We start from the raw sequence: 15,111 nt of genomic DNA, 5'->3' as shown, positions 1-15,111 counted from the left end.
ACAACCCACTGGCCCGAGAACAGCAAGGCTTAGCCCGAGCACACACTTCACAAGACTGCACAAAGGTGCGCACATCCCTTGACAAGGAAGGCCACCAAAAAGACCTGGCCACCAAGTCTCTAGTACCAAATATTCCAGGATGACCAGCCAACACAGAAGAATGGACCTCGGAGATGACTCTACTGGTCCAATCATCCGGAACAAACAGTCTTTCTGGTGGACAACGATCAGGTTTATCCGCCTGAAACTCCTGCAATGCACGTCGCAAGTCTGGGGAGACGGCGGACAATATTACCCCATCCCTAAGGATACCAGTAGGCCCAGAGTCTCCAGGAGAGTCAGGCACAAAACTCCTGGAAAGAGCATCTGCCTTCACATTCTTTGAACCTGGCAGGTATGAAACCACAAAATTGAAACGAGAAAAAAACAACGACCAATGAGCCTGTCTAGGATTCAGACGCCTGGCAGACTCAAGGTAAATCAGATTTTTGTGATTAGTCAAGACCACCACACGATGTCTAGCACCCTCAAGCCAATGACGCCACTCCTCAAATGCCCACTTCATGGCCAAAAGCTCCCGATTACCCACATCATAATTGCGCTCGGCGGGCGAGAATTTTCTAGAAAAGAACGCACATGGCTTCATCACCGAGCCATCGGAACTTCTCTGTGACAAAACCGCCCCCGCTCCAATCTCGGAAGCATCAACCTCAACCTGAAAAGGAAGTGAAACATCTGGTTGACATAACACAGGAGCAGAAGAAAACCAGCGCTTAAGTTCCTGAAAGGCCTCCACAGCCGTAGGAGACCAATTAGCAACATCAGCACCCTTTTTAGTCAAATCAGTCAAAGGTTTAACAACACTGGAAAAATTAGTAATGAACCGACGATAAAAATTAGCAAAACCCAAGAACTTCTGAAGACTCTTAACAGATGTAGGTTGTGTCCAGTCACAAATCGCCTGAACCTTGACGGGATCCATCTCAATAGTAGAAGGAGAAAAAATGTACCCCAAAAAAGAAATCTTCTGGACTCCGAAGAGACATTTTGAGCCCTTCACAAACAGAGAATTGGCCCGCAGGACTTGAAACACCTTCCTGACCTGTAGAACATGAGACTCCCAGTCATCAGAAAACACCAAAATATCATCCAAATACACAATCATAAACTTATCCAGATATTCACGGAAAATATTGTGCATAAAGGAATGAAAGACTGAAGGACCATTAGAAAGTCCAAAAGGCATTACCAAATACTCAAAATGGCCCTCAGGCGTATTAAATGCGGTTTTCCACTCATCACCCTGCTATATCTGCACAAGATTATACGCACCGCGAAGATCTATCTTAGTGAACCACCTAGCCCCCTTAATGCGAGCAAACAAATCAGTCAATAATGGCAATGGATACTGATATTTGACTGTAATCTTATTCAGAAGGCGATAATCTATACAAGGCCTCAGGGAACCATCTTTTTTTGCCACGAAAAAAAAACCTGCTCCCAGAGGGGACGAAGATGGACGAATATGTCCCTTTTCCAAGGACTCCTTAATATAATTCCGCATAGCAGTATGCTCTGGCACTGACAGATTAAATAAATGACCCTTAGGGAACTTACTGCCAGGAATTAATTCTATAGCACAGTCACAATCCCTATGAGGAGGGAGCGAATTGAGCTTAGGCTCCTCAAAAACATCCCGATAGTCAGACAAAAACGCAGGGACCTCAGAAGGAGTAGATGAAGCGATTGAAATCAGAGGTGCATCATCATGAACCCCCTGACATCCCCAGCTTAACACAGACATTGTTTTCCAATCCAGGACTGGATTATGAGTTTGTAACCATGGCAGACCAAGCACTAGTACATCATGTAAATTATACAGTACAAGGAAGCGAATCACCTCCTGATGAACGGGAGTCATGCGCATGGTCACTTGTGTCCAGTACTGCGGTTTATTCATAGCCAATGGTGTAGAGTCAATTCCCTTCAAAGGAATAGGAACTTCCAGAGGCTCCAGACTAAAACCGCAGCGTTTGGCAAATTACCAATCCATAAGACTCAGGGCAGCGCCCGAATCCACATAGGCATCGACGGAAATGGATGACAGTGAACAAATCAGAGTTACAGACAAAATGAACTTAGACTGCAGAGTACTAATGGCAAAAGATTTATCAACCTTTTTTGTGCGTTTAGAGCATGCTGATATAACATGAGCTGAATCACCACAATAAAAACACAATCCATTTTTCCGCATATAATTTTGCCGTTCACTTCTGGACTGAATTCTATCACATTGCATAGTCTCAGGTGCCTGTTCAGAAGACACCGCCAACTGGTGCACAGGTTTGCGCTCCTGTAAACGCCGATCAAACTGAATGGCCATAGCCATAGACTCATTCAGACCTGTAGGCGCAGGGAACCCCACCATAATATCCTTAATGGCCTCAGAAAGACCATCTCTGAAGTTTGCAGCCAGGGCGCACTCATTCCACTGAGTAAGCACCGACCATTTCCGAAATTTTTGACAATATACTTCCGCTTCATCATGCCCCTGAGAGAGGGCTAATAAAGCCTTTTCAGCCTGAATCTCCAGGTTAGGTTCCTCATAGAGCAATCCCAGTGCCAGGAAAAACGCATCCACACTGAGCAATGCAGGATCCCCTGGTGCCAATGCAAATGCCCAATTCTGAGGGTCGCCCCGCAGGAAAGATATTACAATCTTGACCTGCTGAACAGGGTCTCCAGAGGAGCGAGATTTCAAAGAAAGATACAATTTGCAATTGTTCCTGAAATTCAGGAAGGTAGATCTATCTCCAGAAAAAAACTCTGGAATAGGAATTCTAGGTTCAGACATAGGAGTGTGAACAACAAAATCCTGTATGTTTTGAACTTTTGCAGCAAGATTATTCAGGCTGGAAGCCAAACTCTGGACATCCATGTTAAACAGCTAAGGTCAGAGCCATTCAAGGGTTAAGAGGAGGTAAGAAGCAGCTAGACAGCAATTAAGGGCTAGGCAGCAAAACTCTGAGGGAAAAAAAAAAATTCCCTTCAACACTTCTTTTTCTCCTGCTTCAGCCCAAACAATTAACACTTTGTGGGCCGGCTATACTGTCATGTTCCCAATGGCAGGGAATTAAACACATAACACGGGCAAAAGCAGGACGAGCTCTAGGGTGATGAAACCTGAGCTGACCGCGATCCTGAACCTCAACACTCAACTAACAGCAGCCGGGGAACGTTCCTGGGGGGACTCTAGACGTCTCGCGCCAGCCGGAGATCTAGCTACCCCTATCAGAAGAATCACAGACCTATCTTGCCTCCAGAGAAATATTCCCACAGAAATAGCAGCCCCCCACATATAATGACGGTGAAATGAGAGGAAGGCACAAACGTAGTTATGAAAACAGATTCAGCAAAATGAGGCCCGCTTAAGCTAGATAGCAGAGGATACAAAAGGTGAACTGCGCGGTCAGCTTAAAACCCTTCAAAATACCATCCTGAAATTACTTGAACTCATGTGCCAACTCATGGTACATGAGTGGTAATTTCAGCCCACTAGAGCAACCAGCAGCAGAGAATTACATATCTGCAAGCTGGACTAAAAACATTAAAGCAAACATGAAACAGGGAAATCCAAACTTAGCTTGTCTTGAAGGCCTAGGAGCAGGTAGCAAAGGTAACAGAGACACACTGATACATTGATAGCCGGCAAGGGAATGACAGGAAAGACAGGTTAAATAGGAAACACCCAGCCTCTGATGGACAGGTGGAAACCAGAGACCGCAACCCACCAAAGTCACCCAGTACCAGTTGTAACCACCAGAGGGAGCCCAAAAACAGAATCCACAACATTGGGCCTACTAACGGTGTCTGCCACTCCTTGCTTTTCTCCTCCACTGAACAAAGCTGAGCCTCAATTTTCATCCTGTGTCGAATATTAAACTGCATTTGGCCTACTTGTTTGGTTGGGCCTACTAACAGTGTCTGCCGCTCTTTGCTTTTCTCCTCCACTGAACAAAGCTGAGCCTCAATTTTCATCCTGTTTCGGATATTACACTGCATTTGGCCTACTTGTTTGGTTGGGCTTACTAATGGTGTATGCCGCTCCTTGCTTTTCTCCTCCACTGAACAAATCTGAGCCTCAATTTTCATCCTTTTTCGGATCTTACACTTCATTTGGCCTACTTGTTTGGTTGGGCCTACTAACGGTGTCTGCTGCTCTTTGCTTTTCTCCTCCACTGAACAAAGCTGAGCCTCAATTTCCATCCTGTTTTGGATATTAAACTGCATTTGGCCTACTTGTTTGGTTGGGCCTACTAATGGTGTCTGCCGCTCCTTGCTTTTCTCCTCCACTGAACAAAGCAGTGCCGCCTGTTTACTCCTGTTACCAATTTTGAACTGCATTTGGCCCACTTTATTTCTTGGCCCTACTGTGTCTGCCACTCATTACAGTTGTCCTCCACTGAACAAAGCAATGCCACCTGTTTAGTCCTGTTACCACATTTGAACTGCATTTAGCCTACTTTATTATTTGGGCCTATATCTGTGTTTCCTCCTCATCCTGCCCATTGCTCAGCCACTGTTAGATGATTCTGCTGGTACATTGACCCAGACCACTACATTCCCCTTGCACTCTACACAGCCAGAATCTGACCCTGCTGAAAGTCAGGTTCCCCTTCCCGCATACTATACCACCTTACATGGGGACAAAGAGGAAGGTGCAGATGAAAGTGCAGGTTCCTTCCTCAGGTGGGGGGGCATACTCATTGGCGACGTCAGTGGCACATGGCCTCTCATAGTACGCAAAAGTGTCTCTGCCGGTAGGAGGCGCCCCAGCCGTCAATCACACCGCCGTACTTTGAGGGGCCCTGTGCCAGTGCCAATTTGAACCAGTGGACCCCCCTGCTTGCTCAGGATCACAGCACTTGCAAAGTTGAAATACTTACCTCTCCCTGCTCCACTGCCGTGACGTAGTCACGGCCCACGAAAAACTTGAACCAGCCCTACCCCCTCACAACTTTAGCCAAATGACCTCCAATTTTCAATGACTAACTCTTATTATAAGGTAAATTAAGATTGACAAGCTTAAGTAACAAGAATTTATGGTTTTGGCATTAAAATGGGCACTGTAGGTGTTTTCCTGTCCTCCACTCACTGCCGACTTTGATTCCCCATTGACTTGCATTGGGTTTCGTGTTTCGGTCGGCCCCCGACTTCTCGCAATAATCGACCGATTTCGCCCGACCCGACTTTTGAGAAAGTCGGGTTTTGCGAAACCCGACTCGATCCTAAAAAAGTAAAAGTCGCTCAACTCTAATCTCCACTTTTAACAATCAGTGGAAGGACATAAAATTAATTTTCAAAAAACATTGGAGGATCCTTATGACTGATCCAGTATTACAAAAAATCCTTCCTCCTTTTCATTCTTTGGTGGCAAAAAGAAGCCATAATTTGAGAGATATATTGGTGCACAGACCCAACTTTTATCTCTAAACCTGGCCCTAGTCTGGCACAGAATGGGTTCTTTCCATGTGGTTTCTGTAAGGCCTGCATGAATACGAGGAAGTCATTTTCATTTACAAATTTTGATGGGTCCAAAAATTTTGAAATTAGGAAACACCTAACCTGTTCCTCCCAGGGAAAAATATATCATGCTACATGTCCTTGTGGTTTAGTCTATATTGGATTAACCACTCGGGAATTTAAAATTCGTGTGCGTGAACACGTCCGCGATATCGAGAGAGCTAAAACCATTGACGATTATTCCCTTCTAAAAACGTTACCGCGTCATTTCATAACCCACAATTCAAATCCCAAAGGTCTTTTGTTTAAAGCAATTGACCAAATTAAGCTTGGTATTCATGATGGAGACTTGAGTAGATCCCTTGCACAACTTGAAAGCAAGTGGATGTATCAGTTAGGTACAATTACTCCACACGGCCTTAATGAAAGCTTTGGATTTAATTCCTTTTTTAATTGGTTGTCATGGATCAGGTTTTTAGGTGTTTTTAATTATTATAAATTGTTTTTCTTTTATCTTGTCCCTTTTTTGCCTCCTATATGTTACTCTATGCATGTTTTGTGCAATAACAGCATTTTTTTTCATTTAAGGTGAAATTAAATACCTGGTGTTACTCTTGGCTGTGCTGGATGTTCCCCGTGACCGCCCTCCTTGGATGTTGGGATTACCGTGGGTCGGTCTTCAGGATGCTGGGACTGTGTTCAGTGCTGACCCTCTTGTCTGGAAGATATCCACATGTACATTCACATGTTTTTTATAAATAATTAGAGACTTTTTTCAGCACTCTGTGGGTTATTATGTATTACAAGGATTTTTATCTTGATGGGTTACCCCCATTTTAATTAATTATTGTCAATTCTCACACCCTGTATTTTACTATGTATGTATTACATTTATACATTGTTTTAATGAGATCATACCCATTGTAATGGCGTATGCCCTTTTTGCTTTGTTTCCCCTTGTTTTATATTTCCTCCTCATTTTCCTTTGTTTCCTCATATTTATTAATTTCACCTTTATATTCAACTTTAATTGTCACCACTACGGTTTTACATTTGATAGGTCTCTTAACTTGTCCTTTGCCCTCCCCTTTCTTGTTTCTTTCTCCCTTCTTTCCAGCACATTGTATTCACCATCCCTTGTATACACATTTCCCATTTGCAGGTACAATCCTCTCTTGCGGCGTTTTCTCCTCTTCGACCCCTCCCAGCACATCACATTCACTATCAGCACACATACCGTTACCACTATTCCGCGGCATCTCGATGCACATGCGCTGGGTCCGCATTATCCCTCTGACTTCCGGAAACGCTCATTCATGTGACCGCAGTGCGTTACACTGCGTGTCACAGAGCGCAATTCCGGAAGTCCCCTTAGCTATGGGGGCAGTTCCTGGCTCATGCGCTCACATAGGTCCGGTGGATCAATCAGGTTACAGCCCATTAGCAGCGCACACCCACGTACATAACATCCTAACACTGGCATACCTGTATCCGCCCCTGGAAGAAGTTTTAGTGCGAAACGGCGCTCATCAGGTGAGGGGGAAGCATTGCCAGCACCCACCGCTCTAGTGCACAGCTCCATAGCACTTGTCTTTATCTCCACTACGGTGTAAAAACAGGTATTTTCACACACTTAACCTTCTGGATCCTTGTTATTTCTAACCTCTTTCATTAGTTATATCTGGGCAAGCATAGGATTTATTCTTTTTCAGCTCAATAAGCTAAACTAAGCATTAGCTGTATTTGTCTTGCACCCTATCTCTAATAATTTATTTATTTGTTTCTGAGGTTTGGAAATTTAGGATGCCAGGATACACCATCTTAGAGGGAAACTTTTTGTGCACTTTTGCTAACCATTAAGTATTAGACTGTAAATTTTATTACAAATTATTGTTACATTGGTTGCTGGCTATGTTTCATTCCTCTATATATTTTGGAGGTCCCATTGTACTGTCTGTTTTATTATCTGATTAATTACTTTTAAATTGTGTTAATAAATATTAATTTTATTGAAATAGTTTACTTCACTTTTTTGTCCATTTTCGTATATTCCATTAAGAACTATGGATATTATGTAAACCAAATACTGTGCATCACACGTATCTGTGTGATTGCTTTCTATACAAGCTCCATCTGGTTGTTCAGCATGTTTAATACTACACAGCCACCCGTCCATGAATTGGTACGTTTGTGAGAGACTGTCTGCATCAGTATTTTGCACTTGTGCTCCCCCCCACCTTTATCATGGGGGTCTGCTGCATGATGCTAGTGCATTGTTAATCTGAACTGGTGTTTGTAAAGCTGTATCTTTTATCTGTGATGTTTTTTGAAACTTTGCTCTTTATTAGCTGAGTTTGTATGGTATCCCTTGTAACTAAATGTAAATATCTTAATATGTATGTTTTTGATTTGTACACAAAAAAATGGTACATTACACAAAACATTACTAAACTTCATTGTGTATTGTAGTAGCTTTTTTGGGATAAGAGTGTAGAACATTAAAAGCATTTAAAAATGAACATTCCATTTTGTGTCTATTCTTTGTGTGCTACTCCTTTATACAATATTATTTTTATAAGTTACAGTATATTTAATCTTAGCTGTTGCTGTCAAAGAAAAGATGTCAATGGCAGTCATGTTTTTTTGGTTAATTGTGCTGGCACAGAAGGGAGAAAGCTATTGTTTACATAATAATTAATAATTAGGAAGAAAATGTCACAACTGCCTGGCATCACCTTATAAACATCAGCAAACTAACAGTCATTAATTAAGACTGGCGTTGCACATGCCAATCTTAGTGAAGGATTTGCTGTAATATTATGCTCTCAATTCACTAAGAGGTGCATGCCACTTAAAGAATATGGTACATATTCCCAATGGCATGTACCCTGCCAGAAATGCTTCTCCAGTCAGGAATTAGCATTTATGGCGTAAGAAGCACCGTCACATTTACTGAATTTGATGAGGGTTCCGTCTCGCCCCAGCTCCTCTATAGCTCTGCCCATTTGGTGAAGCAACTTTAAACTGCCAAGAAAATGCAAAATTCACAAACATTTTTTGATGTAAAAAGTTTGATGAATTTGACCATAAGGCTTCATTTGCACTAGCCATTTATCATCAAAGAGCATGCTTAAGAATTCTCATTTCCTAATATTTGGTAAACAAGGTGTCAATCACCCTTTCCAGAATGCTTGTTCTTTGGATAGAGACATACCAGCTCCTGCTTGTCAAGGTAAGGAAGCATATTCGCCGTGCAATGCTCCTCTGGGAAATTTAATATGCAAATTGCTTCTTCAGAGAAAAAGAGGACTTGAACTCTATAGCACCACCTGTTGGAAGTAGCAATCCTACAATCACAATCAACCCTTTAACGAGTCTTGCAATATGACTTAGGATAAAAGCCAAATCAGTATCTCAATTCGCAGACACGGTGTTTAGGGCTGTTGGCCCTCGTCAATGTGAAGCATGAGAACTGATTTGGCTAGGTGGGAGGCTCTGGACTGAGGTCTATGGGGTAAGGAGAATTTTCATGCTCATAAATCAGAGAAATGTCACACAAAATACTTAATAAGTAACATTTCCCACATGTCTACCTTTAAATCAGCACAATTTTGGAACCAACATTTTTTTTTGTTAGGGAGTTATAAGGGTTAAAATTTGACCAGCAATTTCTCATTTTTACAACATCATTTTTTTAGAGACCACATCACATTGAAGTCACTCTGAGGGGTCTATATGATAGAAAATATCCCAGTGTGACACCATTCTAAAAACTGCACCCCTCAAGGTGCTCAAAACCACATTCAAGAAGTTTATTAACCCTTCAGGTGTTTCACAGGAATTTTTGGAATTTTTTTAAAAAATGAACATTTAACTTTTTTCACAAAAAAATTACTTCTGATTCAATTTGTTTCATTTTACCAAGGGTACCAGGAGAAATTGAACCCCAAAAGTTGTTGTACAATTTGTCCTGAGTACGTAAATACCCCATATGTGGTGGTAAACCACTGTTTCGGCGCATGGCAGAGCTCGGAAGGGAAGGAGCTCCATTTGACATTTCAATGCAAAATTAGCTGGAATTGAGATAGGACGCCATGCCACGTTTGGAGAGCTCCTGATGTGCCTAAAAAAAACCCCAAAATTGACACCATTGTGGAAAGTAGACCCCCTAAGGAACTTATCTAGATGTGTGGTGAGCACTTTCACCCACCAAGTGCTTCACAGAAGTTTATAATGTAGAGCCGTGAAATTTTTTTTCCACAAAAATGATCTTTTAGCCCCCAATTTTGTATTTTCCCAAGGATAAAAGGAGAAAGTGGACCCAAAAAGTTGTTGTCCAATTTGTCCTGAGTACGCTGATGCCCCATATGTGTGAGAAAACTACTGTTTGGGCAGATGGCAGAGCTCGGAATGGAAGAAGTGGTGTTTTGGAATGCAGACTTTGATGGAATGGTCTGCGGGCGTCACATTACGTTTGCAGAGCCCCTGATGTACCTAAACAGTAGAAACCCCCCACAAGTGACCCCATTTTGGAAACTAGACCCCCCAAGGAACTTATCTAGATGTGTGGTGAGCACTTTGAACCCACAAGTGTTTCACTAAAGTTTATAACGCAGAGCCGTGAAAAAAAATTCTCCACAAAAATGATTTTTTAGCCCCCAGTTTTTTTATTTTCCCAAGGGTAACAGGAGAAATTGGACACCAAATTTGTTGCACAATTTGTCCTGAGTATGCTGATTCTCCATATGTGGGGGTAAACCACTGTTTGGGTGCACGGCAGAGCTTGGAAGGGAAGGAGCACCATTTAACTTTTTCAACGCAGAATTGCTTTTGCAGAGCCCCTGGTTTGCCTAAACAGTGGAAACTTCCCAATTCTAACTCCAACCATAACCCCAACACACCCCTAAGCCTAATCCCAACCCTATCCACACCCTAACCCCAACACACCCCTAACCCCAACACACTCCTAACCCTAATCCCAACCCTAACCACACACCTAACCCGATCACACCCCTACCCCTAATCCCACCCCCAACACACCCCTAACTCTAATCCCAACCTTAACCATACCCATAACCCTGATACACCCCTAACCCAACAGTAAACATAATCAAAACCCTAACCCCAACTCTAGACCCAACCCTAACTTTAGCCCCAACCCTAACTTTAGCCCAAACCCTAACCCAATCTTTAGCCCCAACCCTAACCCTAACTTTAGCCTCAACCCTAACTAAGGCGGTGATAATGGGGGGTTTGATTTACTATTTAAAGTGGGTTTTTATAGCGGGTTTTTATGTTTGGCAGCTGTCACACACTAAAAGACGCTTTTTATTGCAAAAAATATTTTTTGCGTTACCACATTCTGAGAGCTATAATTTTTTCAAATTTTGGTCCACAGAGTCATGTGAGATCTTGTTTTTTGCAGGACTAGTTGACGTTTTTATTGGTATCATTTTCAGGCACATGGTAGAGGAGAAAATACCGCACACTCAAAATTTGATATGATGCAAAAAGGTAAATGCCAAATTTATTAACACAAAAAAGAGGTCAACAATTGCCACTGTATTGGTTTTGTAGTAAGGAAACCCGTAGTAAGGAAACCCGACGTTTCGACCCTCCCGGGTCTTATTCATGGGGTTACTTCACTCTTTTGTTATTCATACATGGGAGTGGCAGTGTTGGTAGGCAAGAAAAAGGTCCTTTAAGGTCTAACCTTGTGAGACTAATAATCACTCCTATACAATAGGCCAGGGAGTCCTGTAAGGGGTAAGCTGCAGCAAGGTAGGGACACCTTAAAATGGGTCCGTGAGCAGCTCCTTTGTCATGTATAGAGGGGTCCTGTGTAGAATGAATAGCAGCCTGTAAGGCTGACCTGCTTTGTGAAGCGTCTGTGGAATAGCGGCGCATCCCGCGCCCAGCTGTGCAGTCCTGGACTGCACAGCTGGGCGCGGGATGCGCCGCTATTCCACAGACGCTTCACAAAGCAGGTCAGCCTTACAGGCTGCTATTCATTCTACACAGGACCCCTCTATACATGACAAAGGAGCTGCTCACGGACCCATTTTAAGGTGTCCCTACCTTGCTGCAGCTTACCCCTTACAGGACTCCCTGGCCTATTGTATAGGAGTGATTATTAGTCTCACAAGGTTAGACCTTAAAGGACCTTTTTCTTGCCTACCAACACTGCCACTCCCATGTATGAATAACAAAAGAGTGAAGTAACCCCATGAATAAGACCCGGGAGGGTCGAAACGTCGGGTTTCCTTACTACGGGTTTCCTTACTACAAAACCAATACAGTGGCAATTGTTGACCTCTTTTTTGTGTTAATAAATTTGGCATTTACCTTTTTGCATCATATCAAATTTTGAGTGTGCGGTATTTTCTCCTCTACTATTGACTTGACCACACGGTCTGATCTACCAGCACCTCCTTAGCTTTCGACCAGAGTGCACACCATTCCTCTTTTTTCATTTTCAGGCACATAACATTTTTTGATCGCTTTTTATTCCAATTTTTGTTAGGCAGAATGAACAGAAACCAGCAATTTGGATTATATGATATATTGTGTGACAGATAGGTGAGTGTGACTATTGAGCCCCATCTTAATTACTTTTATACTATGCAGTGGGAGATCTCTACCATGATGAGGGTCCCAGCGTGAGGCAATCCAACAGATGGCTCTAAGCAGAAGTCCCTGCTTATTTATCTGCTTCAGTGAACACTCGGTGTGGCACAGGTATTTGTGTACAGCATTCAGTGTACAGTGTTTATCCTCATCCTCTATGAAGAGACAATTTGCATATTTCCCAGGGTAGCATTGTGGTTAAAAAGGCTCCTCACCTTGGCATGTTACTCACGCATCCAAACAAGATCTCACACTTTGCACTGACGAGGGGTAGTACACCAAAACATAGTGTCTGCAAATTGAGATTCTGGTTTTGGTTTTTATCCTAAGACATGTGACAAGGCTCGTTAGAGAGTCTTTATTGACTGTTAGGATTGCTACTTCCTATAGGTGGCACTAGAGCTCTTGCCTTCTTCCTCTCTGAAGAGACGATTTGCAGCTGTTCATCTATGACACTAAGCAGAAGGTGCGAAAAGGAGAACTTTTCAATTAACCAAAGAACCCACTGTCAATATTGAAAATAAACACCCTGACTTTCTGAGGCCAAATGGGCGGGAGGAGGTGGGGAGCGACTCTACTATCCATCTATAATTGCTTTTGATAATAAAGCATATTCATTCCTTCAGCACCTGTCTTACCTAAACTATTCATTCTTTTCTCCAATGCAGAGGCTCCTGTCACAGAGTGTCAGACTGTGTGTGACAGAAACCACACAGCAGCCAGTGAGCGTGCACAGTACTGACCAATGAACACAGAAGAAAGCGCTCATTGGTCAATGCAGACTCCAGTCATACTGTCACTGGATGACAAGAGCCTGTAATAACCAATCAGTGCATTCTTCTGTGCTCATTGGTTACTATATATGCTCACTGGATACTGTGTGACCGGGAGCTCATCACATCCACACACTATTGGCCAATAAGCACATATCTCTGTAGTGAAGGAACATTCTCATTGGCTACTCAGCAGCTCATTAGCTATGGGTCATAGCGATAGTCACCGCAGACATTCGATCAGCTTTGCCTCAGTTCAGCAGGGCAGGGGCCACCACTAGCAGCAGCATGGGCCGCACGTAGCCCACGGGCTGTGGGTTGTGCACCGTGGGTCTATATCTTTTATATGGGTTATCTGAATATCATCCACACACAGACGGATTGACTACGAGGCACACATTTAATTTAATGTTTGTCAAGCTCACAGGAAACCTATTAATAGATTTTTGCTTTGATAGCGTACAATTGAATTCTAAAATTCAATCTTCCATTAAATGAGGACAATCGTAAAGTGTTGTTTACATGCAGCTTTATAGTGTGTGAAATGGCTCATTGTCTGACTACATCAGAGGATGACTGTGTGGAAATATGGCTTTAATAGTTGCCAAAATATTTTCCACAGGTCTAAGTAGTTGTCAATTTAATATAAAGAGAGAAGGACTGAAATCATTTTTAAAAATATACTCTACATTGTCTCACTAGCAAAAAAAACTTCTAGTAATAATTTTAGAATAGTCTTTAGGTCTTACTGTACTTTAAGACAACTTAACCCTGTTGATAATGTGTTAAACTGACCATCATGGTACATATAAAATATGGAGTGTTAAGCCCCCCATACACATAGGACTAATGTCAGCCAAATCTGCCCATTGAGATGGGTTTGGCCAATGGTCTAATATATGGGTGGGTGCCAGCCTATTGATGGTTGGGAGACATGTCAATCAGGCACATTCGATATTGGACTGCCAATCGCCGAGATAAGCTGCGTGACAATTGATGGCTTTCTCATAGAGAATAAAGGAGTGCTCGGCTAAACGAGTGCTCCTGTGTACTTGGAGAGTCCTCTGGGATGGCTGTCAGATGAATAATCATTTGACCAACAGCCATCAAATGTTTATGGTCAGCCTTAAATAAATAAAAGAAAAACATCTCAGAGGTGGCGATTGCTAGGTGATATGGAGACATTGGCTTTCATTTTTATGCAAGTGAGTCATTGAACAATAGCAAAGGCAAACGAGCTACGAAGAAAGTGAAAGAATGGACCCGTAGAAGAGCTGATTGTGCGAAACGGCCGTCGTCCTCCTTCACTCCCCGCACCCTCGCTATTACCTGGAATGTGTTAAATATAATCTGGATTATGGATTGAAGACACATTAAAGACATTTACTCAGCAAACTGGTGAGTGCCTCTGTTTCTTCATCTTTTATATATAGAAAGTGAAAGAATGTTCCAACATCTATAGTGCTGGCAGAATGCCCATTGGAGGAACCACTCATTAAGGAAGAAGTGGATGGTAAGTTACAGAGCACTGGAATCAGGACAGCTCATGGAAATCTGAAACTAGCATGTGCTAGTTATCTTGTTGAGGGGGTAAGGACAGCAAGTCTATTCTTTTCTATAGGTTTTGTGTGATAAGGTAGGCACACTTTAACTTCAGTTTTAGAATAAGTTTCTGCATTTAGCTGCAAAATATTTAAATACAATTTAAAAATAAATATTTTCTTTTTTTCTTGCTTAGTGTATTCGGATTTTGTTCTCTTTAGCAATCAGGTTCTGTCAGTAGAAATTACCCTTAGGCTCTCCTGCACACAGGATGTTTTTTCCCAGTGATTGATCCTGCAGCTGTTTAGATGTCTCTCAGATGTCACCCAGCAGGCTATAGTCATGGAGAAGAAACATCTCAGCAGCAGCTGAGATATTACAACCTATAGATCAAGAGAAGTGGCTGCATCAAGGTAGGAGAGTATGAGATCTCTCAGCAGGAAGGAGGTGGGAAGTGTATAGGACAATATGTGCCATAATGCATTTTGCTATGAGTAATAGAGTAGGATGGAGGGGAATGTGCAGTATGTACAGGTGCAAGTCAAATGTTTGTCACAATTACAAGCAAAAACAATATAATTAAACTAATAAAAAGCGGTTGAGCAGTTTATGTATTTTATTAAGAACATTGGGTAAAAATCCACAG

This window comes from Ranitomeya variabilis, chromosome 3, assembly GCF_051348905.1.
Source record: "Ranitomeya variabilis isolate aRanVar5 chromosome 3, aRanVar5.hap1, whole genome shotgun sequence".
In the NCBI taxonomy this organism is placed as follows: domain Eukaryota; kingdom Metazoa; phylum Chordata; class Amphibia; order Anura; family Dendrobatidae; genus Ranitomeya; species Ranitomeya variabilis.
This window is presented reverse-complemented; position numbering follows the sequence as displayed.